Source organism: Entelurus aequoreus, linkage group LG27 (genome assembly GCF_033978785.1).
Source record: "Entelurus aequoreus isolate RoL-2023_Sb linkage group LG27, RoL_Eaeq_v1.1, whole genome shotgun sequence".
Taxonomy (NCBI): domain Eukaryota; kingdom Metazoa; phylum Chordata; class Actinopteri; order Syngnathiformes; family Syngnathidae; genus Entelurus; species Entelurus aequoreus.
This window is the reverse complement of record NC_084757.1, coordinates 31,169,093-31,194,396: the sequence shown is the minus strand read 5'-3', so window position 1 is coordinate 31,194,396 and position 25,304 is coordinate 31,169,093. Positions and strand designations below refer to the sequence as shown.

Genomic DNA, 25,304 nt, shown 5'->3' with positions numbered 1-25,304 from the left:
GAGCTGTAATTAAAACTCTTTCATCAACTTTCAATCAGAAGGGTTCAATCTCTCTCCTGTGCTAATTTGAAGCCGACACGACAAACGCGCTCAGAGGAGATAATGTTTGAAAAAAAGGTGACTGTTTTTACACAACTTTTGTTTTGAAGGGGGAATTGCAAACTTCCTGTTGATTTTTGCTGGGGGTTGTCAGTGTATGAAATATAGGTCTAAGTGAGACCTACATAGAGGTTTTTGTTTCATGTCTCTACGACATTCCAACTGGGAGTTACAGGCAGTTTTGTCTGTGTTTTCTTCCTAGGGGGCGCTAGAGCGCAATTTTGAGTTTTGGGGTTTGGTTTTTTTTTATTAGATTGCAATTTTCGCCAGTCCTGGTGTGTGTGTCCAATTTGGTGAGTTTTGAAGCATGTTAAGGGGGTCAAATTACAGCTCAAAGAGGCGGCGGTATAATAATAAACGCTAGAAATACAACAGGGGACTCGGTCCCTAATAAAGTCCATTCTAGTCTATTCAAATCTAACCAGGCGGTCAGCGGGAGTGCGGAGGAATTTTTTTGCCTCTCGGATATGTTGACGGGCGGTTGCTAAGGCTGAGGAGATGCTGATGCTGAGGAGACAAAGGCAGCATCTTGGAGAGAGAGCGGACAAGGGAGGAGAAGGAAAACAACACCTTAAAGAGAGCTTGAACGGACGCAAATGTGCAAAGAAGACGCACAAATTAAGCAACGTTGCACACATTTACATAATTGGCTGGTCACAAAGACTATAGAGCACACATGTGATACACTGTAGAAGCTGAGGCCACCATCTCAAAGCAGTGACTTTAGCTTCGAATAACAACGATCATAGATAAACAGGCTTGTAATAGGGATAGTAGGCGCGCCTACCATTGCCATAGCAACCCCGGTTCAGCTACATCAGTGGCGTGCAATAATGGTTAATAGGTCAACAGTCACGTGCACCTGTGGCCAAAAATAATCTGCACACGGAGGATCAGGCTCTTCAGCATCACCGATCACACCTTTTTGCAGCATGCGACTTTACATCGAACCCCCCCAACCCCCTTCCCCCCCGCCGCTGCGCTCTTACAGCTCGCCAACATCTCGAGCAAGATTGACACGTTCTAGTCTTACGCGCCGTACGAATTAGGCAGTCGTCGTACGCTTTGCTGCACAACACACGTGGCGACATTCTGTTCCTAATACGGGAAGCGCCACAGGCACGGCAAGGCTTGTGGGGGCGGTACAAGCCTGAGGTAGCGTTCATGCACATGGACCTTTAGGATAATGTGGGTCACGGCGCTGCTAATAGAAGTTTAAAGGCCTACTGAAATGACATTTTTTCATTTAAACGGGGATAGCAGATCCATTCTATGTGTCATACTTGATCATTTCGCGATATTGCCATATTTTTGCTGAAAGGATTTAGTAGAGAACATCGACGATAAAGTTCGCAACTTTTGGTCGCTGATAATAAAAGCCTTGCCTGTACTGGAAGTAGCGTAACATCACAGGTTGAAAGGCTCCTCACATTTTCCTATTTTCAATGCAGCGAGAGCGATTCGGACCGAGAAAGCGACGATTACCCCATTAATTTGAGCGAGGATGAAAGATTCGTGGATGAGGAACGTTAGAGTGAAGGACTAGAGTGCAGTGCAGGACGTATCTTTTTTCGCTCTGACCGTAACTTAGGTACAAGCTGGCTCGTTGGATTCCACACTCTCTCCTTTTTCTATTGTGGATCACGGATTTGTATTTTAAACCACCTCGGATACTATATCCTCTTGAAAATGAGAGTCGAGAACGCGAAATGGACATTCACAGTGACTTTTATCCCCACGACAATACATCGACGAAACACTTTAGCTACGGAGCTAACGTGATAGCATCGTGCTTAACTGCATATAGAAACAAAATAAATAAATCCCTGACTGGAAGGATAGACAGAAAATCAACAATACTATTAAACCATGGACATGTAACTACACGGTTAATGCTTTCCAGCCTGGCGAAGGTTAACAATGCTGTTGCTAACGATGCCATTGAAGCTAACTTAGCAACCGGACCTCACAGAGCTATGCTAAAAACATTAGCTATCCACCTACGCCAGCCAGCCCTCATCTGCTCATCAACACCCGTGCTCACCTGCGTTCCAGCGATCAACGGTGCGACGAAGGACTTCACCCGATCACAGATGCGGTCGGCGGCCCGGAGACGGAGGAAGTTAAGGTGAGTTTGGCGGCTAGCGCGTCTGCTATCCATCTCAAAGTCCTCCTGGTTGTGTTGCTGCAGCCAGCCGCTAATACACCGATCCCACCTACAACTTTCTTCTTTGCAGTCTTCATTGTTCATTAAACAAATTGCAAAAGATTCACCAACACAGATGTCCAGAATACTGTGGAATTTTGAGATGAAAACAGAGTTTTTTGTATAGGATTCAATGTGTCCGCATACTTCCGTTTCAACGATTGACGTCACGCGCATACGTCATCATACATAGACGTTTTCAACCGGAAGTTTAGCGGGAAATTTAAAATTGCACTTTATAAGTTAACCCGGCCGTATTGGCATGTGTTGCAATGTTAAGATTTCATCATTGATATATAAACTATCAGACTGCGTGGTCGCTAGTAGTGGCTTTCAGTAGGCCTTTAATGGCACGAGTTCCTATCACATTGAATTGGATCATAAAACATGTCATATTTATTGTAGCTCAATTCAATGTATTAGTCGTATCATATTAAGGCTCATTGTATTGGATCCCTAGTGAATGTCCCATAATAATTATATTCTACAAAACCAGTGAAGTGGGCACTTTGTGTAAATGGTAAATAAAAACAGAATACAATGATTTGCAAATCCTTTTCAACGTATGTTCAATTGAATAGACTGCAAAGACAAGATATTTAACGTTCGAACTGGAAGACGTCATTTTTTGCAAATGATTTGTAATTTGATGCCTGTGTAGCCGAGTGTCCTGGGTTCGCATATTCTGTGTACTTATATAATATAATATTAAATAATAAACGGGAGTCATGAGAGCAGGTCCGGTCTCCACCACTTCTTTAATGTCATCTTCACACACCTTCTTCAACAACCCACCTTTATAGACCTCTTACGTCACAGCCCTACGGCAACTCTGGAGGGACAACACTCCTCCTCCTTACCTAACACGCTCCGGTAACTTGGGACACCCTGACCTGTTTGTTACACCTGCAACATGTTTCAAAAAAGCTGGCACAAGTGGCAAAAAAGACGGACAATGCTCATCAAACACTTATTCGGAACATCCCGCAGGTGAACAGGCTAATTGGGAACAGGTGGGTGCCATGATTGGGTATAAAAAGCAGCTTCCATGAAATGCTCAGTCATTCACAAACAAGGATGGGGCGAGGGTCACCACTTTGTCAACAAATGCGTGAGCAAATTGTCCAACAGTTTAAGAACAACATTTCTCAACCAGCTATTGCAAGGAATTTGGGGATTTCACCATCTACGGTCCGTAATACCATCAAAAGGTTTAGAGAATCTGGAGAAAGGCCGAAAACCAACATTGAATGCCCGCGACCCATAATACTCATACTTTTGTACAAATGAGTATTCATAACCCCTATCTTTTTGAACCTGAATATACAGAGGATGAACTACTGGTTATAGACACTGGGCGGGCACAAAGTGAGGACAAACGGTATGCCTTTGGGGTGGAATTGTGGCGCTTGCCATTGTTACACCAATGACTTGTGTTTCAAGGCAGACATATCTGTGTTTACAAGAAGTTGCATGATACAGATTACATCAAAAAGACTGGAAGAACTCTGTCCTGAGAGGTGGACTTTTTCTACATTTTCATATCCTATGTCAGGGGTGTCCAAAGTGCGGCCCGCAGGTAATTTTTTAACGGCCCATTCTAAAAATACGATGAAAAAAACCCAAAAACATATAAAGTGGTATAAAAGAGAAAACAGGTGAAATGTAACAAGAAAATGTTGCATTATTTACTCTAATAACACAAAGCTGCCATGCAGGCTGTTTCTTTCTTAAAAATAAAATAATGAATCAAAATCAATGTCATTATGAATTATTGACCTATTCAAGGCTCCAATTACTTCACATTAAATATTCCACTTTGAGATATTTTGGGGGGAAAATGTTGCATATTTTTTGGTTGCCATTTAAAAAACTAAGTTTTTTAAAGAAGGGCCTAAAACGAACAACCAAAAAACATAAACAACAATAAAACTTATAATTGACGGATAGATCTGAAGTTGATCTTGAGACTATTGTGGTAAAAGTTTTAAAAAAATGTTGGATTTATTTTTTTAAACTTTACTGAGCAGTACCCTTTTGGATCCCCAATAAATTTAGTGGGACTTTTTTTGTTTTTTTTTAAGTGTCATTGCCTAAAAAAATAATGAATGAAAATCAATGTTGTTATGAGTTATTGACCTTTTTAAGACTCCAATTATATAATCTCAAATATTCCACTTTAAAATTTTATTGGGGGAAAATATTGCATATTTTGTGTTTTTTTTCCATTAAAAAAAACGGTTTTCCTTGACAAAAATGGCATACAACTTAAATCTTTAAAAGCGTTATATTGACAGATAGACCTAATGTTGATCTAGAGATTTAAACCTTAAATAATAATAATAATAATAATACTAAATAATGACACATTTGTAATAGTTTTTTTGACCAAAACCTTTTGGGGTCCCCGGGATCAAGTCTGAGTGGAGGCCTAAATGTATCTTTTTTATACATATATTGTATTGGTTTTTGAAATAAAAAATATCAAAATGGCCCCCGCTTGCTTTGATTTTTCAGTGTGAGGTCCTCAGTGGAAAAAGTTTGGACACCCCTGTCCTATATAATCTCATGAAAGTAATGACAATGACTATGTTTCCATGCACTAAATTAATCTGATTTCCTATCCTCCTATGAAAATGGATATAGGCTTATCATATTTGCTGCTGTGTCGCCATCTGCCACCCCTACTTTGTACACACACACACACACACACACACACACACACACACACACACACACACACACACACACACACACACACACACACACACACACACACACACACACACACACACACACACACACGCCAATATATCTGTGAAAGGTCGGACACATGCCAGTTGAACGTGACCGCCCTCTGGTCCCTCTCATGGTTTTCCCTACTGCTGTGCTCATCAATTATACACATCCTGCATATTGTGTGTGTGTGTGTGTAAAAGTGTGTCCACACCTCAGCACAAGGGTGCAGCACATATTGACAAACTACCACCAATGTTTTTGACCCACAAATTCTGCCTAACAACAAACATACATACAGTCGTGGTCAAAAGTTTACATACACCTGTAAAGAACATAATGTCATGGCTGTCTTAAAGTTAAAGTTAAAGTACCAATGATTGTCACACACACACTAGGTGTGGCGAAATTATTCTTGAGTTTCCAATCATTTCTACAGCTCTTATTTTTTTTGTGATAGAGTGATTGGAGCACATACTTGTTGGTCACAAAAAACATTCATGAAGTTTGGTTCTTTTATGAATTTATTATGGGTCTACTGAAAATGTGAGCAAATCTGCTGGGTCAAAAGTATACATACAGCAATGTTAATATTTGCTTACATGTTTCACTGCAATAAGGCGCTTTTGGTAGCCATCCACAAGCTTCTGGTTGAATTTTTGACCACTCCTCTTGACAAAATTGGTGCAGTTCAGCTAAATGTGTTGGTTTTCTGACATGGACTTGTTTCTTCAGCATTGTCCACATGTTCTCAATGGGGTTTAAAGGCCTACTGAAATTATTTTTTTTAATTTAAACAGGGATAGCAGATCCATTCTATGTGTCATACTTGATAATTTCGCGATATTGCCATATTTTTGCTGAAAGGATTTAGTAGAGAACGACGACGATAAAGATCGCAACTTTTGGTATCTGATAAAAAAAAGCCTTGCCTGTACCAGAAGTAGCGTGACGTAGTCAATTGAAAGGCTCCTCACATTTTCCTATTGTTTTCAATGCAGCTAGAGCGATTCGGACCGAGAAAGCGACGATTACCCCATTAATTTGAGCGAGGATGAAAGATTCGTGGATGAGGAACGTTAGAGTGAAGGACTAGAATGCAGTGCAAGACATATCTTTTTTCACTCTGACCGTAACTTAGGTACAAGCTGGCTCATTGGATTCCACACTCTCTCCTTTTTCTATTGTGGATCACGGATTTGTATTTTAAACCACCTCGGATACTATATCCTCTTGAAAATGAGAGTCCAGAACGCGAAATGGACATTCACAGTGACTTTTATCCCCACGACAATACATCGACGAAACACTTTAGCTACGGAGCTAACGTGATAGCATCGTGCTTAACTGCATATAGAAACAAAATAAATAAATCCCTGACTGGAAGGATAGACAGAAGATCAACAATACTATTAAACCATGGACCTGTAAATACACGGTTAATGCTTTCCAGCCTGGTGAAGGTTTACAATGTTGTTGCTAACGACGCCATTGAAGCTAACTTAGCAACCGGACCTCACAGAGCTATGCTAAAAACATTAGCTATCCACCTACGCCAGCCAGCCCTCATCTGCTCATCAACACCCGTGCTCACCTGCGTTCCAGCGATCGACCGTGCGACGAAGGACTTCACCCGATCACAGATGCGGTCGGCGAGACGGAGGAAGTTAAGGTGAGTTCGCCGGCTAGCGCGTCTGCTATCCATCTCTGTCTTCCTGGTTGTGTTGCTGTAGTCCGCCGCTAATCCCACCTACAACTTTCTTCTTTGCATTCTTCCTTGTTCATTAAACAAATTGCAAAAGATTCACCAACACAGATGTCCAGAATAATGTGGAATTTTGAAATGAAAACAGAGCTTTCTTGTATTGTATTCAATGGGGTACCAATACTTCCGCATCAACTGATTCTGTCACGCGCATACGTCATCATATCTAGACGTTTTCAACCGGAAGTGTGGCGGGAAATTTAAAATTGCAATTGTTGCAATGTTAAGATTTCATCATTGATATATAAACTATCAGACTGCGTGGTCGGTAGTAGTGGCTTTCAGTAGGCCTTTAAGCCAGGACTTTGGGAAGGCCATTCGGAAAACCTTAACTAAACAAAATTGATAACGTATGTTGCTGTATGTATACTTTTGACCCAGCAGATTTGGTCACATTTTCAGTAGACCCATAATAAATTCATAAAAGAACCAAACATCATGAATGTTTTTTGTGACCAACAAGTATGTGCTCCAATCACTCTATCACAAAAAAATAAGAATTGTAGAAATTATTATAAAACTCAAGACAGCCATGTTCTTTACAAGTGTATGTAAACTTTTGACCACGACTGTATAACGCAGGGGTCACCAACCTTTTTGAAACCAAGAGCTACTTCTTGGGTACTGATTAATGCGAAGGGCTACCAGTTTGATACACACTTAAATACATTGCCAGAAATAGCCAATTTGCTCAATTTACCTGTAACTCTATGTTATTATTAATAATTAGTTATATTTACACTTAATTGAATGGTTTAAAAGAGGAGAAAACACGAAAAAAATGACAATTACATTTTGAAACATAGTTTATCTTCAATTTGGACTCTTTAAAATTCAAAATTCAACCAAAACAAAAGAAGAGAAAAACTTTTAAAAAATAATTTATGGAACATCATTAGTAATTTTTCCTGATTAAGATTAATTTTAGAATTTTGATGACATGTTTTAAATAGGTTTAAAATCCAATCTACACTTTGTTAGAATATATAACAAATTGGACCAAGCTATATTTCTAACAAAGACAAATCATTATTTCTTCTAGATTTTCCAGAACAAAAATTTTAAAAGAAATTCAAAAGACTTTGAAATAAGATTTGATTCTACAGATTTTCTAGATTTGCCAGAATATTTTTTTTGAATTTGAATCATAAGTTTGAAGAAATATTTCACAAATATTCTTCATCGAAAAAACAGAAGCTGAAATGAAGAATTAAATTAAAATGTATTTATTATTCTTTACAATAAAAAAAATAAATTTATTTGAACATTGATTTAAATTGTCAGGAAAGAAGAGGAAGGAATTTAAAAGGTAAAAAGGTATATGTGTTTAAAAATCCTAAAATCATTTTTAATGTTGTATTTTTTCTCTAAAATTGTCTTTCTGAAAGTTATAAGAAGCAAAGTAAAACAATTTATGAATTTATTTAAACAAGTGAAGACCAAGTCTTTAAAATATTTTCTTGGATTTTCAAATTCTATTTGAGTTTTGTCTCTCTTAGAATTAAAAATGTCGGGCAAAGCGAGACCAGCTTGCTAGTAAATAAATACAATTTAAAAAATAGAGGCAGCTCACTGGTAAGTGCGGCTATTTGAGCTATTTTTAGAACAGGCCGGCGGGCTACTCATCTGGTCCTTACGGGCTACCTGGTGCCCGCGGGCACCGCGTTGGTGACCCCTGGTATAACGAGTCAAATCTGCAGTTAAATTCCGTGATTGGCACTTCCTGTTTCTCTAATTGCAGGCCCTGGTTATCATTCCATATATGATTGCATTCACTCCTGCACGGCTAATGAGGTATATTTTATTCTCATCTTCAACAAAACCCTTTTTTTTTTTCCCCCTCTGCAAAGAAGTTCAACTTTCTAGAAGTTAATTACAGCCAAGACTGAAGTTGATTGCAGCAGTCGGACGCCTTGAAGTCCTCCTGCTTCCAATTAACCGCAGAGAACAGAGCCCAGCCTTTATGGACTATTCATTTGGGGAAAAGCTGTAGTTAGGGGAAGTGTTTTTCAGAAGCAGGATGATGATAGCGGTGATAATTATTAACCTTTCTGTTTGCGGCCATGACAGGCAGCTTGTCTTGTTTGATTACATGTAGCATCCAGCTTTCACGCAGCATAAATTGTTGTCTCGTTGCTATCAACGAAACGACTGCAATCCTTTCCTTTATACAATTTAAAGCGGTTGGCCGGTAGATCACCATGGAGATGTAAATCACCCCAAATTCAATAAGGGGGGGGGGGGGGTGCAGTAATTTAGGCGTTTTAGGCACTGAGCCAGCTGGAGACGGCCGGGAACGGAGCCTGTAATGCTGCTAAAGATTTTGCAGTATAGAAAGTGAAAGCACAATGATGTTAAAATAACATGTGCACGGAGAGGATGCGAGAATAAAGTGGACTTGAATAATTGTTTTTACAACATCGCACGCACTTGGCTGCCCCCGGCGGACTCGAGTGGATCACAAGTCCCTGATTGATAAGAGTCATGAAGCAGCATGGAAGACCTCACACTGGGCACCTCAAATGTGAGCATATGGAGAGAGAAGCCCCCCTCCCTCCCTCCCCAATCCCCCCTGCCCCCATCTGCCAGCTGAGGCTGCCGCTGTGCCACTTGATGCTCATGGCTGTCATCATCACATTATACGAGGCGGAGTGATATTAGCAGTTTGCAGATGCGGTGCTTTTGCAATCGGTCCTGCTGATTTGGATCGGCTGCAACATTACAAGCCCTCACTTGGAAATGCAGTTAGGGGGAACTGTTGTTTTTTTTTTGGAATTTTGCCTATAGTTCACAATCCTTGTGAGAGACAAGTGGACAGGCTTTTTTTTTTTAAATTAGGATTCTAAACGCTCGCAAGAGGCGGCTAACATTGCAGCTAATGGTAGTCACCTGTGTTGCCTTCAAAGCCCTTTACATCTTCAAAAACCTATATATACTGTGTATATATATATATATACAAAGTTTGTATATACTGTATGTATGTGTATATATATATATATATATATATATATACTGTATGTATGTGTATATATTAGGGCTGCAACAACTAATCAATTAAATCGATTAAAATCGATTATTAAAATAGTTGCCGATTAATTTAGTCATCGATTCGTTGGATCTATGCTATGCGCAGAGTTTTTTTTATTTTTTTAATAAACCTTTATTTATGAACTGCAACATGTACAAACAGCTGAGAAACAATAATCAAAATAAGTATGGTGCCAGTATGCTGTTTTTTTTCAATGAAATACTGGATAGGATAGAAATGTATTTTGTCTCTTTTACCCGATCATTAATCGATTAATCGAAGCAACAATCGACATATTAATCGATTATCAAATTAATCGTTAGTTGCAGCCCTAGTATATATATATATATACTGTATGTATGTGTATATATGTATATATATATATATATACTGTATATATGTGTATATATATATATATACATATACTGTATGTATGTGTATATATATGTATATATACTGTATATATATATACTGTATGTATGTGTATATATATGTATATATATACACTGTATGTTGTGTATATATATGTATATTTTTATACTGTATGGTGTGTATGTATGTATATATATGTATGTATATGTATATATATATATATATGCATATGTATATATATATATATGCTTGTATGTATGTATATGTATGTACAGTATATATATATATGTGTATGTATGCATACACGCATACATGTCTGTGTATATATACATATATGTACTATATATACACTACCGTTCAAAAGTTTGGGGTCACATTGAAATGTCCTTATTTTTGAAGGAAAAGCACTGTACTTTTCAATGAAGATAACTTTAAACTAGTCTTAACTTTAAAGAAATACACTCTATACATTGCTAATGTGGTAAATGACTATTCTAGCTGCAAATGTCTGGTTTTTGGTGCAATATCTACATAGGTGTATAGAGGCCCATTTCCAGCAACTATCACTCCAGTGTTCTAATGGTACAATGTGTTTGCTCATTAGCTCAGAAGGCTAATTGATGATTAGAAAACCCTTGTGCAATCATGTTCACACATCTGAAAACAGTTTAGCTTGTTACAGAAACTACAAAACTGACCTTCCTTTGAGAAGATTGAGTTTCTGGAGCATCACATTTGTGAGGTCAATTAAACGCTCAAAATGGCCAGAAAAAGAGAACTTTCATCTGAAACTCGACAGTCTATTTTTGTTCTTAGAAATGAAGGCTATTCCACAAAATGGTTTGGGTGACCCCAAACTTTTGAACGGTAGTGTATATATATATATACACAGGTATATATATATATATATATATATATATATATATATACTGTACAGGTCAAAAGTTTGGACACACCTTCTCATTCAATGCGTTTTCTTTATTTTCATGACTGTTTACATTGTAGATTGTCACTGAAGGCATCAAAACTATGAATGAAAACATGTGGAGTTATGTACTTAAAGGCCTACTGAAATGATTTGTTTTTATTTAAACGGGGATAGCAGATTCATTCTATGTGTCATACTTGATCATTTTGCGATATTGCCATATTTTTACTGAAAGGATTTAGTATAGAACAACGTCGATAAAGTTCGCAACTTTTGGTCTCTGATAAAAAAAAACCTTGCCCCTACCGGAAGTAGCGTGACGTTGTCAGTTGTTCACTCCCTCATATTTTCCTATTGTTTTCAACGCAGCTAGAACTATTCGGACCGTGAAAGTGACGATTACCCCATTAATTTGAGCGAGGATGAAAGATTCGTGGACGAGGAACGTTAGAGTGACGGACTAGAATGCAGTGAAATACATATTTTTTTTCCGCTCTGACCGTAACTTAGGTACAAGCTGGCTCATTGGATTCCACACTCTCTCCTTTTTCTATTGTGGATCACGGATTTGTATTTCAAACCACCTCTCATACTATATCCTCTTGAAAATGAGAGTCGAGAACGCGAAATGGACATTACAGTGCCTTTTATCTCCACGACAATACATCGACGAAGCTCTTTAGCATGAGCTAACGTGATAGCATCTGTCTCAAATGCAGATAGAAACAAAATAAATAAATCCCTGACTGGAAGGATAGACAGAAGATCGACAATACTATTAAACCATGTACATGTAACTACACGGTTAATAGATCTCAGCCTGGCAAAGCTTAACAATGCTGTTGCTAACGACGCTAAGGCTAACTTAGCAACCGGAGCTCACAGAGCTATGATAAAAACATTAGCGCTCCACCTACGCCAGCCAGCCCTCATCTGCTTTGCTCAGCAACACCCGTTCCAGCGATTGACGGCGCGACGAAGGACTTCACCAGATCAACCGTGCGGTGGGTCTGCTAGCATCGGCTAGGCGTCTGCTAGCATCGGCTAGGCGTCTGCTATCCGAGTAAGTGGTCCTTGTGTTGCTACAGCCACCTACAACGTTCTTCTTTGCAGCCTCCATTGTTCATTAAACAAATTGCAAAAGATTCACCAACACAGATGTCCAGAATACTGTGGAATTATGAAATGAAAACAGAGCTTTTTTGTATTGTATTCAATGGAGAAGGCATACCTCTGTTCCTCGGGCTACGTCACGCGCATACGTCATCCTTCGAAGGCTTTTTCAACCGGAAGTGTGGCGGGAAATTTAAAATTGCACTTTATAAGTTAACCTGGCCGTATTGGCATGTGTTGCAATGTTAAGATTTCATCATTGATATATAAACTATCAGACTGCGTGGTCGGTAGTAGTGGCTTTCAGTAGGCCTTTAACAAAAAAAAAGGTGAAATGACTGAAAAAAATGTTTATATTCTAATTTCTTCAAAATAGCCACCCTTTGCTCTGATTACTGCTTTGCACACTCTTGGCATTCTCTCAATGAAATTGGTTGGGCTGTTTTTGTGTAATCCTGCTGACAAACGATTGAGCCGACTACAATCACAAAGATCAGGTATTTAGTGCAGACCTAATACTACACCCACAACTAACAGCAATTAATGTGTTAACGTTCCCTAACCTTTTTTGAAAAAAAACAACTTATTTTTAAGTTATTGTATTTACTGTATTTTAATTTACTGACAAACCTCAATATTTAATGTATTTTAGACCCTGACGATCATATACGCCTTCCCCCACACTGCTTTTCTTTGATTGATATTTGCACCCCTTGTTTGCCAGCTGCAGGACTTCCTGTCAGCTCACACCATGGGGGGTTGACACATGATGAAAGTGGTCCGGGGGGAAGAATCATGTCAAATGACATGCATGCATATATGTATACACACCTGGCGATCGTGTCGTCAGAAACACACAGCGGTGGTCTGGCTATAGGAATCTGTCACAACATTAGTATCATGCCACAATAATAATATTATTCTCATGGTAATGATGTTACGGGGATAGAAATAGCATCCTGAACGTTGTTGACCTTGTCCTTTCGGAAAGAAAAATAGAAACACACACTCACATTCACACAATCAATCCATTTAAGTGCGGTGAGTCATCTATTAGTGGGTTTTGTGTGTCCCGGTACTGCGAGATTACCGAAACGAAAGATGGATGGCGGCGGATGAGCGCCACAGGGGACGTTAAAGACAGGAAATGGGAGCGCTAACTGGGCGGAATGGTGAGGCCACCTGGGTCTGATCAAAACAGAAGAGCAGCAGTGGTTACATTTTATTATAGATGATGTTATTCTGATGACTATTCAGACCGATGGATGTGGATCTAGTGTGAGTGTGCGAGAAAATGCAGGTTTGTACTTGTCTACAGGGCTCTAAGACCATGGAATTTGATATTGTGATATTTTACACACGCTACCATTAATATCATGTGCAGTATTGTCTTAATTTCTATTATGAAGTTGTGGCGATTGATAAAAGATATTCACCAAACAGGACCTCAGTTTCCTCAAAAGGACGACAAGTGGTATAGAAAATGGAGGGATGGTAATAAAAATAATCCGGCTGAGGTACAAAACCCAAAACCAGTGAAGTTGGCATGTTGGGTAAATGGTAAATAAAAACAGAATACAATGATTTGCAAATCCTTTTCAACTTATATTCAATTGAATAGACTGCAAAGACAAGATACTTAACGTTCCAACTGGAAAACGTTATTTTTTGCAATTAAAAACTTATTTGGACTGCGATGAGATGGCGACTTGTCCAGGGTGTACCCTGCCTTCCGCCCGATTGTAGCTGAGATATGCTTCAGCGCCCCCCGCGACCCCGAAGGGTAATAAGTGGTAGTGTAGTGGATTGTCCGAAGCTTAAACAGCAACAAAAGTGAGTTTAGTACAAAAGGTTTATTTACCCATAGTCAAAAGTGCAAAGTTGGATTAAGCTGCCCATGCAGACAAACAAACGTCCTCCGGAGGACACAAGAATCAAGCAATCTTCCAGAGTCCTGGTCTCCTGGCCATTTTATCTGTTTCCCCATGCCCCAAGGTCCCGTTGTTTTCGACATGTTTGTTTTGCAACATCCTTGAATCCCTTAGTCATGCTTAGACAATCAAAACATTTTGTAGAATGGTCAGAGCGACTCCATATTCAACTTTGTCCTACATCTGGTCCTTCAATGGTATAGAATAGAAGAGAAATGAAACAGGCAGACATTCTTGATAGACACGAAATATAGCTCAAAGGTCAGAAATTCTACTACAGTAGAAAATGGATGGACAGAACTTATTTGGAATTTAATGCCTGCAACATGTTTCAAAAAAGCTGGCACAAGTGTAAAAGACTGAGAAAGTTGAGGAATGCTCATCAAACACTTATTTGGAACATCCCACAGGTGAACAGTCTAATTGGGAACAGGTGGGTGCCATGATTGGGTTTAAAAGCGGCTTCCATGAAATGCTCAGTCATTCACAAACAAGGAAGGGGTGAGGGTCACCACTTTGTGAACAAATGCGTGAGCAAATTGTCCAACAGTTTAAGAACAACATTTCTCAACAAGCTTTTGCAAGGAATTGAGGGATTTCATCATCTACGGTCCGTAATATCATCAAAAGGTTCAGACAATCTGGAGAAATCACTGCACGTAAGCGATGATATTACGGACCGTCGATCCCTCAGGCGGTATTGCATCAAAAAGCGACATCAGTGTGGAAAGGATATCGCCACATGAGCTCAGGAACACTTCAGAAAACCACTGTCAGTAACTTCAGTTTGTCGCTACATCTGTAAGTGCAAGTTAAAACTCTACTATGCAAAGCCAAAGCCATTTATCAACAACACCCAGAAACGCCACCGGCTTCGCTGGGCCCGAGCTCATCTAAGATGGACTGATGCAAAGTGGAAAAGTGTTCTGTGGTCGGACGAGTGCACATTTCAAATTGTTTTTGGAAACTGTGGACGTTGTGTCCTCGAGAAAAAGAACCAAGCTGTACATCAAGCAAGAATGGGAAATAATTCTACCTGAAAAGCTCGGTAAACACAGTGGTATAAATGCAATGTCTTTCTGCCATTAATTTCTAAGTTAATGATTGTTTGCCAAAAAAAATTTACTTTTTCAGTTCGAACATTAAATATCTTGTCCTTGCAGTCTATATAACGGATTTGCAAATCATTGTATTCTGTTTTTATTTACGATTTACACAACGTGCCAACTTCACTGGTTTTGGGTTTTGTACTTGTCATGTGTTAAAAATTACTAAACTGCAATCATAAATTAAATAATTATGAAGAAAAGAAAAGGATACGTTTGTTTGCAGTTGATTTCCTGCTACAAATGTTAGTCTCTTCTACAATTCATGTCTGCAGTTGCTTTTGCAGTTGTTTTTATGGTGTGAAGTTCATATTTTGTTCATAGTTTTATATTTACGCGTAGCAACCAGAAAAGAACACAAACCAATGCGATCTATTGTCCTTTCTTTAGGTTTAGTTCTGCTCTCTAACACTACTAATATATTAGAGAATAAATTCGATTGCATCACAGAACATTTCTCAAACAAATTAAATGTTCAAACAAACATTTTACAAAGTGATCACTGCAGACACGGGCATGGTCCGATTGTATTCCACAAGATGATGAAAGTGATATTTTTAAGAGCCATTTCATTTTTATACATGTGTATATATATATACATATAAATGTATATTTACATATACATGTATATATACATATACATGTATATATATATACACATATATGTATATATATATGTATATATACATACATACATATGCATATATATACACACAAATATATTAATATATGCATATATACATACATATATATGCATATATACATACATATATATGCATATATACATACATATATATGCATATATAAACATATACATGTCTATATACATGTATATATATACATATACATGTGTATATATATATATATATACACATGTATAAGTTAAAGTTAAAGTACCAATGATTGTCACACACACACTAGGTGTGGTGAAATTTGTCTTCTGCATTTGACCCATCCCCTTGATCACCCCCTGGGAGGTGAGGGCAGCAGTGGGCAGCAGCGGTGCCACGCCCGGGAATCATTTTTGGTGATTTAGCCCCCAATTCCAACCCTTGATGCTGAGTGCCAAGCAGGGAGGTAATGGGTCCCATTTTTATAGTCTTTGGTATGACTCGGCCGGGGTTTGAACTCACAACCTACCGATCTCAGGGCGGACACTCTAACCACTAGTCAACTATACATGTGTGTGTGTGTATATATATATATATATATATATATATATATATATACAGTGGGGCAAAAAAGTATTTAGTCAGCCACCCATTGATTGTCAATGGGTGGCTGACTAAATACTTTTTTGCCCCACTGTATATATATATATATATATATATATATATATATATATATATATATATATATATATATATATATATATATACACTACCGTTCAAAAGTTTGGGGTCACATTGAAATGTCCTTATTTTTGAAGGAAAAGCACTGTACTTTTCAATGAAAATAACTTTAAACTAGTCTTAACTTTAAAGAAATACACTCTATACATTGCTAATGTGGTAAATGACTATTCTAGCTGCAAATGTCTGGTTTTTGGTGCAATATCTACATAGGTGTATAGAGGCCCATTTCCAGTAACTATCACTCCAGTGTTCTAATGGTACAATGTGTTTGCTCATTGGCTCAGAAGGCTAATTGATGATTAGAAAACCCTTGTGCAATCATGTTCACACATCTGAAAACAGTTTAGCTCGTTACAGAAGCTACAAAACTGACCTTCCTTTGAGCAGATTGAGTTTCTGGAGCATCACATTTGTGGGGTCAGTTAAACGCTCAAAATGGCCAGAAAAAGAGAACTTTCATCTGAAACTTGACAGTCTATTCTTGTTCTTAGAAATGAAGGCTCAAACACAAAATTGTTTGGGTGACCCCAAACTTTTGAACGGTAGTGTATACATGTATATATTTGGTACATAGTGTAATGACAAGTGTGACCAGTAGATGGCAGTCAAACATAACAGATACGTGTAGACTGCAATATGACTCAAGTAAACAACACCAACATTTTACATGTACCATTGAAAATACAGAACACTACACACGGCGCTCATTAAACATACAAGTATTATTATGGTGTGTGTATAAGGTAAGACATTATCAGGCGTTTTGTGTCGCAATATTATGCAAAATAAACTTTTCTAACCTTCTGGAACCTGCTGATCTGTATTTGGGATCTGCATGAATCCTGAAAAATTGCGCACGTCCGCCTTTGTAGTCCGTGCCGACATCGTAGTCGATAAGCTCCTTCTTTTTCTCTATCTTCTTGTTATGTGACATTCATCCTCCGCTGTTGCCATTTCTAATACAAAGTAGTGTAAAGTCCTTACTTATATATGTCAGTAAACTCACCATGAAAGCGCTAAAACATACCGGTGTAGTGAGTTTACATTAATCACCCGAGGAACTTTAGTTATTAGAGAGTTCCGGTCGGACGGTTTTTCACGGGACACATTTCCGACGTTGTTGTTGCACTAGTGAGCCACGGATGAGGAGATGCTGCTCAGTTTTTGATTGAAGTAAAGTCTGAATGTCATTAAAACAGTTAGCTCCATCTTTTGACACTTCTTCCACACCCGTCCTTGCACACTACACCGCTACAACAAAGATGACGGGGAGAAGACGCTGTCGAAGGTGAGCCACGTAAATAAGACCGCCCACAAAATGGCGCATCCTGAAGCGACTGTCAGAAAGATGATCTGTAAAACATAATCTATGCAACATTTTGACCAAAGAACCACCATTACATGTTATGTAGACCACAAGGAAGTGTTTTACATTTAGAAAAAAACTATAATAATATGACCCCTTTAATGCGCCTTATAATCTATGCGCCTTATATATGAAAAAAGATCGAAAATAGACCATTCATTCAGTTGCTTCGAGTGTCATGCAAATTGGTGAAGTTTTTCTCGGTATAGGATGCGGATGAGTAATGGTGTATAAAAGCGGTGAAGGGGACTTTAATGACCAGTGTGCTTTTATTCCCACTGTCCTCTACAAGGCAGTCTGATCAATGACAAGCTCCCTGATAGGAGAACAGCAATGAGCCTTCACAGATGGGTCCACTTGGTTACACAATGGTGGACCCTGAGAGGCTGGAAGCAGGACTACATGAACTTAAACACAATTCAATCGCTAAGGTTGAGCACAAACTGTTCTGTGCTTTTAAAAGGAGTCCACTTTCTTCATGAAACCGCTAAAATATACCATATTGACCCAAATAAAATAACAATTCTAAAAAGAGGGATTGCCTTTTATACATGGTCTAAAGCAGGGGTGTCAAACTGGTTTTCATTGAGGGCCACATTGCAGTTAGAGAACCGCTTTTAAAAATGAGTAATATATGAATATACATGTATATAAATAATACATTAACAATATATTTTTGTACATAAGCTGCAAAAAAAATATTTAAATTAAACTTTAAAAACTGGCAGGTCAGTCACCAGAATTTTACAGTAAAAGCAGTGTTTTTTTTACAGCATATAAAAAAATGGAATACATGGAATGGAGAAACAATACCACTGTTTTTAGCGGTAAAATTCTAGCAAGAGAGATTTTTACCGTAAAATCTTGTTGTATTAATATATATATTTTTTTATGTTTTAGTGTCTTACTGTATATGGAAAAAAACAGTACCAATGTTTATTTTACAGCATATACAATAATTGAATAAATGGAATGGATTGGAGAAACAATACCACTGTTTTTAGCGGTAAAATTCAAGCAACAGATATGTCATTTTTTTTGTTTTTTTTAACCGTAAAATCTTGTTGTTTTAATGGGGTTTTTTTTATGTTATAGTGTCTTACTGTATATGGAAAAAAACAGTACCAAAGTTGATTTTACAGCATATAAAAACATTTAATAAATGGAATGGAATGGAGAAACAATACCACTGTTTTTAGCGGTAAAATTCAAGCAACAGAGATGCCAGTTTGTTTGTTTTTTACTGTAAAATCTTGTTGTTTTAATGGTTTTTTGTTTTTGTTTTTGAATGTTTCAGTGTCTTACTGTATATGGAAAAAACAGTACCAACGTTTATTTGACAGCATATAAAAAAAATTGAATAAATGGAATGGAAAGGAGAAACAATACCACTGTTTTTAGCGGTAAAATTCAAGCAACAGAGATGCCAGTTTTTTTTACCGTAAAATCTTGTTTTAATGTTTTTTTTTTAATGTTATAGTGTCTTACTGTATATGGAAAAAAACAGTACCAAAGTTGATTTTACAGCATATAAAAAAATTGAATAAATGGAATGGAATGGAAAAATAATACCACTGTTTTTAGCGGTAAAATTCAAGCAACAGAGATGCCAGTTTTTGTTTTTTTTCCGTAAAATCTTGTTTTTTTTTTTTTATGTTTTAGTGTCTTACTGTATATGGAAAAAAACAGTACCAACGTTTAATTTACAGCATATAAAAAAATTGAATAAATGGAATGGAGTGGAAAAACAATACCACTGTTTTTAGCGGTAAAATTGTAAAATTAAAGCAACAGAGATGCCAGTTTGTTTGCTTTTTTACTGTAAAATCTTGTTGTTTTAATGTTTTTTTTAAATTATGTTTTAGTGTGTTACTGTATATGGGAAAAAACAGTACCAAAGTTGATTTTACGGTAAAAAACTCAGTCGGCGGAATTTGACCGTAAAATCTATTGTCAATTTTACAGTCTACAATTTGATTGATAATTTGTTTTGAAATCATAAGTTAAGCAGATATTTAAGTACAGTATTTGTCTTTATTTTAACAAAAAATATTTTTGGAATACATGATAATAAAATATTTTGATAATATTGAATTTGAAAAGTTTTTAATGTCAAAATGGAAAGAACAAATATATTTAGGAGGAAAAGATTGAGTTTTTTAGTAACGCATATTTTTTTCCAGGCTTTCGCGGGCCACATAAAATAATGTGCGTGCCAGATTTGGCCCCCGGGCTTTGAGTTTGACACCTGTGGTCTAAAGACTTATTCATGCAAACCACTACCAGGTAGTGACAACTGACTTCTCTCCAAGTTGGTCAGAGGTTTTTTCCCTGTTACCAAGAACCCTGAGGACTTTTGTAGGGATGTCTTTGACTAAGGATTTTCATAGTCCAATCTGATTTATTAGAAAACTGAAAACCAGTGAAGTTGGCACGTTGTGTAAATCCTAAATAAAAACAGTGATTTGCAAATCCCTTTCAACCTATATTCAATTGAATAGACTGCAAAGACAAGATATTTAATGTTAGAACTGAGAAACGTTATTTTTTGCAAATTTGGAATTTGATGTCTGCAACATGTTTCATAAAAGCTGGCACAAGTGGCAAAAAAGACTGAGACAGTTGAGGAATGCTCATCAAACACTTATTTGGAACATCCCGCAGGTGAACAGGCTAATTGGGAACAGGTGGGTGCCATGATTGGGTATAAAAGCAGCTTCCATGAAATGCTCAGTCATTCACAAACAAGGATGGGGCGAGGGTCACCACTTTATGAACAAATGCGTGACATTTCTCAACGAGCTATTGCAAGGAGTTTCACCATCTACGGTCCGTAATATCATCAAAAGGTTCAGAGAATCTGGAGAAATCGCCGAAAACCAAAATTGAATGCCTGTGACCTAAGTACTCAGTGTGTAAAGGATATCATCACATATGTTTAGGAACACTTCAGAAAACCACTGTCAGTAACTACAGTTAAAACTCTACTATACAAAGCGTAAGGCATTTATCAACAACACCCAGAAATTCTCCGTTGGGTCCGAGCTCATCTAAGATGGACTGATGCAAAGTGTAAAAGTGTTCTGTGGTCTGATGAGTCCACATTTCAAAGTGTTTTTTGAAACTGTGGACGTCGTGTCCTTCGGTCCAAAGAAGAAAAGAACCATTTGGACTGTTATAGGCGAAAAGTTGAAAAGCCAGCATCTGTGATGGTATGGGGGTGTATTAGTGCCCAAGATATGGGTAACTTACACATCTGTGAAGGCACCATTAATGCTGAAAGGTACATACAGGTTTTGGAGCAACATATGTTGCCATCCAAGCAACTTATTTTTCATGGACGCCCCTGCTTATTTCAGCAAGACAATGCCAAGCCACGTTCTGCAGGTGTTACAACAGCGTGGCTTCGTAGTAAAAGAGTGCGGGTACTAGACTGGCCTGCCTGTAGTCCAGACCTGTCTCCCATTGAAAATTTGTGGTGCATTATGAAGCGTAAAAGACCACAACGGAGACCCCCGGACTGTTGAACAACTTAAGCTGTACATCAAGCAAGAATGGGAAAGAATTCCACCTGAAAAGCTTCAAAAATTGGTCTCCTCAGTTCCCAAACGTCTAATGAGTGTTGTTAAAAGGAAAGGCCATGTAACACAGTGGTAAAAATGCCCCTGTGCCAACTTTTTTGCAATGTGTTGCAGCCATTAAATTCTAAGTTAATGATTATTTGCAACAACAAAAAAATGTCTCAGTTGGAACATGAAATATCTTGTCTTTGCAGTCTATTCAATTGAATATAAGTTGAAAAGGATTTGCAAATCATTGTATTCTGTTTTTATTTAGGATTTACACAACGTGCCAACTTCACTGGTTTTGAGTTTTGTAGATTTTGCCCACAGTTGATCGGTATGTGAATCTGCGAAAGGATCATCACCTTTGCCAGTGGAGAGCTACACCTCTAGAGGTGTGTCCCCCATGTAGAAACATCCTCCTCTAAGACATGTGGGGGACAAAAACATGCCTCGCTGTTTTTAAACATGTCACACCAGGAAGCAGCGACCGTTTGGAGAAAGGCTGACATGTTTTCTGCACACAATAGTCTTCTGACAGTTTTTCAAGCAAACATGATGAACGCAATCGATCTATTCTCCTGACACAAACCCTGAACCCGCCTCTTTCGTAACTGTGAGGTTGATAGTCAAATCAGACTGAATTGAATCGTTTAAATTCCAAGACAGCCCTCGATGTTGTGAGCAAGTTGGAAGACAAATGACCAGGTGTAGTGAGTCTCATTCTGCGTTGTGTAGTTTTTTAAAATAAAAGACACTTCACCATGCCGTCGGTTCAGTATTTATTGGCAACCTGTGTTGCAAACATGAAACACACACACACAGGTCTCAACTTTCTGGCGGAGTGATATCTGCTCTTTCTCATTCAAAAGTCCGAAGGAAGAGGAAGTAACAAACATCAGTGTTTCCCACACATTCATTTATTTGTTGCGGCCCGCCATGAAAGAATTACGTCCGCCACAAATAGATTTTTTTTTAAAAATTGTATTAATTTTTTTTGTCCTGTTCAGCTTCTCAGGCAAATCATATAGTTGATGTAGATGCCCATGTAGGCTGTTCAGATTTACTTTACAAAAGAGAAGTGTAGAATACTTCTCTTGTTGCCTTATTTGTATTTGACCACTACTGTTTTCTGTTTATTTGTTACTGACTGTGGCAGGACACCTCTGCCTCTGTTTCACTTTATGTTGCTGGTAAATAATATGGTTGTAGTAGTAGGCTAAATTTAAATTATTTAGTATGCACTATTTAAAGGGGCAGAGCTTTAAGAGACATTTTAGCTTTTATATTTTTATAAGATATATATTTTTTAAGAACCACAATTAATAAATATATTTCAGTGAATAACTTATTGTTCAAATCTGTATATAAATATGTACATAAAGTGTTGAAATTATATTGTAAAATGGATGGATGGACGTTTAAAACAAAACTGTTATTATTAATTAGTAAGTATACATTTTTTGAGCCTTTTTAGAGAAAATCATATCATTGTAGTAAATTATGCAAATTAATCGATGATGTCATGGTGACCACGCCCATAGCCACGCCCCCACCGCCACAGGTATCTTGGCAGTTTATGGGAAACACTGTTCATTCATATAAAAATAATAATAAATTAAATTACATTAACAAAAACGTTTTATCACAAAATAATAATGCACAAATCCACATACCTGTGTTGGAAACATGAAACACACACAGGTCTCAACTTTCTGGGGGAGTGATATCTGCTCCTGTGTGAGGTAAATACCACGTGTAAATACTACCAAACAATTCACACAGTCGACCCTCTACTTGTAAATAAACGAAATTGTGCATACAAATTACTTTAAACAACACATCACTTGTACACACAACATTATTGGGTTAACTTTTAAAGTATCTAGAAACGTTTAGGAAGAATATTTACAATATGAAGAAACACGGAGCAGTGGAGAACTATTACCTTCTCATTCAAAAGTCCGAAGGTAGAGGTAGTAAAACAAACGAAAACACAGCAAAGACACTTCCCGCACCGGACATCCGGTTCTTCAAAATAAAAGCGATTCTTCAAAATAAAATATAACACCCTGTCTAGTTCATATAATAGCGCAACAACATCACACTATTACACAGGCGTCATCGTGCTAATTTGAAGACAATGGTGATTGATTGGCAACACTAAATTGGCCCTAGTGTGTGAACGTGAGTGTGAATGTTGTCTGTCTATCTGTGTTGGCCCTGCGATGAGGTGGCGACTTGTCCAGGGTGGACCCCACCTTCCGCCTGAATGCAGCTGAGATACGCTCCAGCATTCCCCTGCGACCCAGATAGGGACAAGCGGTAGAAAATGGATGGATGGATACTGATAAATAAAGCAGAGTCAACAAACAACTAGGGTTGTACGGTATACCGGTATTAGTATAGTACCGTGATACTAATGAATCATATTCGGTACTATACCGCCTCTGAAACGTATCGGTCCACCATCCCCTCACACCCCCGTCATCGTCACGTCGTGTCATTGCTGGTTTACGAGCAGACGAGCATGTTCGGCAGCGCACAATCACAGAGTACTTACAAGCAGACACAGTGTGTAGACAGAAAAGGGAGAACGGACGCAGTTTGGCTTAAAAACTAACGATAAAAGTGAAGTTATAACACTGAAACGCCCTCAGGAAGAGGTGCTTTAAGACATGGCTAGCTAGCTAGCGGCTAAAGTCCAGCCGCTGTCTGCAGTGTTTTAGCTACTTTTAAATCACTAATCCTCGCCTCCATGGTGACAAATAAAGTAAGTTTCTTACAAGTATCATCCCTGCAGGATGAGGAACAGGTAAACATGCTTCACTACACACCGTAGCTCACCTGCGTCACAATGTAAACAAACGCCATGGGTGTATCTACACCTGACATCCAATGTAATGATACCAAGTACAGTAGCATATCTAGTCAATACTACTATGATTATGTAGATATTTTTGGCATCACAACATCTTCTTTCGTTTAAAACATTTTTATATTATGTTTATAAACTCAGGAAATGAGAATGAGAACTTAAATTAGGACCAACGTATGATCCTGTAACAACTTGGTATCGGATTGATACCCAAATTTGTGGTATCATCCAAAACTAATGTAAAGTATCCAAACAACAGAATAATAAGTGATTATTACATTTTAACAGAAGTGTAGATAGAACATGTTAAAAGAGAAAGTAAGCAGATATTAACAGTAAATGAACAAGTAGATTAATAATTCATTTTCTACCACTTGTCCTTAATAATTTTGACAAAATAATAGAATGGAAAATGACACAATATGTTACTGCATATGTCAGCAGACTAATTAGGAGTCTTTGTTTGTTTACTTACTACTAAAAGACAAGTTGTCTAGTATGTTCACTATTTTATTTAAGGACAAACTTGCAATAAGAAACATATGTTTAATGTACCCTAAGATTTTTTTGTTAAAATAAAGCCAATAATGCAATTTTTTGTGGTCCCCCTTTATTTAGAAAAGTACCGAAAAGTATCAAAAATAATTTTAGTACCTACTCAGTGGCCTAGTGGTTAGAATGTCCGCCCTGAGATCGGTAGGTTGTGAGTTCAAACCCCGGCCGAGTCATACCAAAGACTATAAAAATGGGACCCATTACCTCCCTGCTTGGCACTCAGCATCAAGGGTTGAAATTGGGGGTTAAATCACCAAAAATGATTCCCGAGCGTGGCCACTGCTGCTGCTCACTGCTCCCCTC

The 25,304-nt window shown here is 37.9% G+C and overlaps 1 protein-coding gene and 1 long non-coding RNA gene across 2 annotated transcripts in view; one reads left to right on the top strand and one right to left on the bottom strand.

Moving 5' to 3' along the window:
• The window catches only part of LOC133644685 (uncharacterized), a 45,131-nt gene extending 21,595 nt beyond the window's left edge, over window positions 1-23,536 (bottom strand). Inside the window, exons 1-2 of the long non-coding RNA XR_009824812.1 lie at window positions 23,517-23,536; window positions 23,245-23,304 (exon numbers count right to left, since the gene is read on the bottom strand). This is a non-coding gene — a long non-coding RNA (uncharacterized LOC133644685). The remainder of the gene's footprint in view (window positions 1-23,244; window positions 23,305-23,516) is intronic.
• The window catches only part of yjefn3 (YjeF N-terminal domain containing 3), a 128,660-nt gene that overhangs the window by 20,814 nt on the left and 82,542 nt on the right, over window positions 1-25,304 (top strand). The gene's annotated exons all lie outside the window — the stretch shown is intronic.